At 35.4% G+C, this 4,916-nt stretch overlaps 1 non-coding gene across 1 annotated transcript; it reads right to left on the bottom strand.

Annotated features, from left to right (window-relative positions):
* Positions 1-4,039: 4,039 nt before the first annotated feature.
* Positions 4,040-4,146, bottom strand: LOC133807722 (small nucleolar RNA R71). Its single transcript, XR_009879620.1, has one exon. It is a non-coding gene; the product is annotated as a small nucleolar RNA R71 (small nucleolar RNA).
* Between the last annotated feature and the right edge of the window lie 770 nt (positions 4,147-4,916).

Here is a 4,916-nt window from a genome sequence, read left to right on the forward strand (position 1 = left end):
TTTTGGAAAACAGATCTAGGTTTGTGTCAAGCCTTGCAACTTTTTTGTTTCACATAAATTCGTAGCTTTGTGATTTTTTGTTCTCAGGGTTGTTCTTCAAGGAAGGTCTACTCTACACTTTGATCTCTTAATGTTTATGTAATTTGTGTTTATAGCTTATCCCCCAACAATAAAAATTCTCTATCTCTTCACCTTTGTTTTATGTCAAAGTTTTATATATCTAAAGGTTGTTGTGCTAGTGAAAGTCATGGAAGAAATCTCATCAATCTCAGCCCTCGAGTTCATGTCTCAAGATCTAGTTAGAATACATAGGTTTGAAGGCTTAAACATTGTAAGGTGGCAAGACAAGGTCAAGTTTCTCCTCACAACATGGAAGTGATTTGAAGACTTTGGAGCCTCCAAATGATGATGATTCTAAAGAAGTGATTAAAGAAAGGAAGAAACTGGAAGAGGATGAACTCATTTATAGATGCCACATACTCAATGATTTTTCAGATTATCTCTATGATCTCTAAAAAATACTACATCAGAAAAGGAGATATGGGAAGCTCTTGAGAAGAAGTACAAAACCGAAGAAGAAGGTACCAAGAAATTCTTCATCACTCAATACATAAAATTTACATTGTTTGATTGTAAACCCTTATTCCCCCAATTACATGATCTTCAAGTTATTGTTAATAAGTTGTTTACTCTTAAAATAACATTGCCGGAACCCTTCATTTTGGAAGGGATTATAGCTAAACTGCCTCCATCTTGGAGAGGATCTATGAAGAAGATTCTTTATAACAATGAAGAGATATATTTTGAAGAAATCTATAAGCACCTAAGGATTGAAGGGGAGTCTCTTTCTAGAGATAAGTGTATGGAAGAGTCCAATGTTGGGACATCCAAGGCTAATGCCATATAGAAACCCTCTCAATCCAAAGGAAAGACTCAAAAGAAACCCCAATCAAAGAAAGATACTCATCTAGCTCCAAGGAAGAATGAAGGGAAATTAAACGGTGTGAGAGACCCATGTTTTGTTTGTGACAAGAGTGGTCACATGGCTAGAGAGTGCAATTATGGAAAGCCCCATAACCATGGATCCAATGTCAATTCAACCGAAGAAGAGTTGGTTGTAACCTTGAGGGAGGTGAATATCATCCAAGGGAAAGTACAAGGGTGGTGGTATGACACTTGTGCCACCATTCACGTTGCTTATGATAGAGAGGTCTTCAAGACCTTTAAAAATCAAAGGGTGGGCATGAGATCCAAATGGGGAATGAGCAAAGGTCCATGGTGTTTGGCAACGGTAATGTTGATGTTTACTTCACATCCAGAAAGAAGGTTCTTCTGACCAATGTGCTGTATTTTCCAGATATGAGTAGCAACTTTGTTAGTGGGCATTTGTTGAGCAAACCGGGCATTGAAGCAGTGTTTGAGTCCAAGAAGCTAATTCTATCAAACGACAATTACTTTGTGGGAAAATGTATGTGTGTGATGGGATGATTAAATTCTGTACCAAAGACAATGGTTTTGATAATAATGCATACTCATCTTCCTCTTATGTGCTTGATTTTGATTCTATTATTTTGTGGCATAATAGAATTCCTCATATAAGATATACTACAATTAAAAGATTTATCAAATGTGGTTTAATTGTATGCAATGATGTTGAGCATTATAAGTGTGAATTATGTATTAAATCTAAGACGGTAAATAAACATTTTCCAAGTGTTGAAAAGAAAACTAACTTTTTAGATTTGATACATAGTGATTTATGTGAATTGAATGGAATAATTACTAGAGATGGACATAGGTATTTTATTACCTTTAATGATGATTGTTCTAGATTCACATATGTGAACTTTCTTAAGAAGAAGGATGAGGACTTTAGAATGTTTAAAATCTATAAAGCCATAGATGAAAATCAACTGGAAAACAAAATAAAAGTGGATGTTTCGAAAGAAATACAACACTAATGCGAACATTCAAGCCTATAAGGCATGATTGGTGGCCAAAGAGTTTAGACAAAAGGAGGGCATATATTATCTTGATACTTATTGATTAGTGCCCAAAATTATCATTTTCTTAGTCTTAATGTTTAAAATTAATTAAATTTTAATTAATATTTTCATGGATTTATTGTAATATATTTTATATTTGAAAATATTAATTTTAATTTAATTTGTGTTAAATTTTCTGGAAATAAAATGTATTTTGACACAAGGAAAAAGAAAGAAGAAAGAAAGAATTCTAATTGAAGAAATAATGAAAAAATGGCATTTTTGAAGATGAAATGGCCCAAATAATCCCAGGCGCAAGCTCTCAGCTGTGCCCACGTGTCCAAGCCGAGCCACGGAGCCAAGCTGAGCTGCTGACACGACCCGCCTGACACGCCCCACCCATCTGACACCTGCCAGCCAGCCGCTCTTGCCAAGCCAACTACAACGCAACACGCGTCCCACTCACCTTGCAGCTGTCCCCCATGCCCCAACACCACGCCTGCCGAAGCCACTCATCGCATGACACGTGTCTAACGTGTCTCCCCATTGCTGCAGCCTGTCTCACACTTGTCCCACTTTGCTCCAAGTTTTCAGCCATTTTCCCCACTATTTTGTACACAATTTTACACATTTGAATTAACAACATATTTTAAGGTGACCTCTATTATATATATTTTCCAACTATAATTAATGGTGTAGAATTATAGTTGAGTATAATGAATCAATTTTATTAATATATATATATATATGTTTGCAAGAATGAAACTTGTGCCTTCCATATTTTCTCTCTCTTTTATAATTTCTCAATTTTGTTTATTTAGAGTTTAATTTTTTTTTTCAAAGTTACATTATTTCAAAGTTTATTATTTCTAATTTACTAATCTTCATTTTTATTTGTATTTTACCTCTCTATGGATACGACATAGCGTCATTACTACTGTGACCATTTAGGAGTTTATTGGACAATATCAATTTTTGGCACCGTGACCGCGGAGGTAATTCTACAATTAAAGGTTTTTTAGAGTAAATTAATTTTTTTTATTTAAAAAAAAAGTAGTAAAATTGTTTTAATTTCTCTTTTAATTTTTTTGTTCCTTAATAATTTTTATTTTTAGTTTTTTATTTATTCATTTATTTTATTTATTCATTTTTTTGTTATTGTTTCATTTATTTTACTTTTAGGTTTAGAAGTTTATTTTCTAGATTTAGGTTTTTTTCGAAAAAAAAGGCATAAAAATTTGAATCATAAAATTTTAATGCATAAGAAACAAAGTATAGAGAACATTTGTTTAATTTGGGAAATCAATAAACACCAAACTTGTTCTGTCTTACAAAAATTGGTTCTTAAATAAGGTATGTGTTAGCGTTACCCTCCAACCATTTCTAAGAATATTGAGAAGTTCTAGAAAAGCTCTTGGGCCTAAAGTGGTACCTTGACAGCCTTCCCAATTGCCCTGGGAACATTTTTGGTGTATACTAATTAGACTATTACAGACTTGCGCTTATAATACTCACAACAAGAAAAAAAAAATAACAAAAATTTATGCCACGAATGCACTAGGGAGATTCGTGAGACAACAAGTAGAAGCTTTAGAAAACTCTCCTAGTTCGTCTTTTTCTTCCATTCGTTCAAATTCACGCGATTCACCGAGACTTCCTGAACCACCCATGATGGCTCATCAAGTTGAAGTCCAACCAAGAACGCTACAGGATTATTTACATCCTACGCGTACAACCACATCTTCATGCATAATGTATCCCAACAATATGCCAAATTTCGATTTCAAACCCTGCATGATTAACGTCTTACCGACCTTCCATGGGTTGGAAAATGAGAGTCCATAAGTGCATATACGAGAATTCGAAGAGGTGGTGGCTACATTCAACAACCTAGGTTATGTCGCCAACATTGTGAGATTGAAATTTTTTTTCCTTTCTCTTTCAAAGACAAAGAAAAAAGTTGGTTGTATTCCTTAAGGCCTAGATCTATCGGAACATGGGACGAAATGACAAAAGCATTCTTCGCCAAATATTTTCTGCCCCATAAGACTATTAACCTTAAGAGGAAAATCTCTACCTTCATCCAAAAATACCATGAAACTTACCATCAGGTCTGGGAGAGGTTTAGAGATTTGATAAATCAATGCCCACATCATGGATACGAAAGCTGGCGTCTGATCAACTATTTCGAGGACGGTCTCACAACTGGAAAAAGACAATTTGTACAAATGATGTGTAATGGTGAATTCCTTCAAAAATATCCCGATGAAGCTTTTGAGTACCTCGACGATCTCGGTGAAAAATATTGCACATGGAATGGACCGAGTCCTATGGACAAGCCACAATCAACTGAAATCTACCAATTGAGGGAAGATGACAACATCAAAAGCTAAATTGAATCATTGAGACAATAATTCGAGGCTTTCAAAACTGAAGAAGGTAAAGCAATCCACCTGCCCACAAAGGTAGAGACACAAGATCCATGCTTCATCTGTGGAGGGACGGAACATCAACCACAAGATTGCCCAGCTCTTGGTGAGTTAAGAGGAGGAAATGAGGAACAATGCAATGCCTTAGGGGATTACAAGAAGCCCTATAACCCTTTCTCAAACACTTACAATCCCAGTTGGCGAATCCATCCAAATTTCAGCTGGAAGGATTCAAACCAAGCATCTAGGAGCCAATGGAGGCCTGAGCAGCAACAACCACCAAAATCATACATTGATCCTCAAAATAACATGCAGTCAAGTAATTCTCTTGAGAATATTTTGCAAATGCTAGCGCAAACACAAATAGCCTCAACTCAAGAGCTCAAATCTTGTTTCAAACAAATGGTAGAGGAAATGAAAGACATAAAAATCCAAATGACAAAGCTAGACACTACTTTGGAAATTCAAGAGCATGGTAGACTTCCCTCTCAACCTCTAATCC

The sequence above is a fragment of the Humulus lupulus genome, chromosome X (assembly GCF_963169125.1).
Source record: "Humulus lupulus chromosome X, drHumLupu1.1, whole genome shotgun sequence".
Classification (NCBI taxonomy): Eukaryota; Viridiplantae; Streptophyta; class Magnoliopsida; order Rosales; family Cannabaceae; genus Humulus; species Humulus lupulus.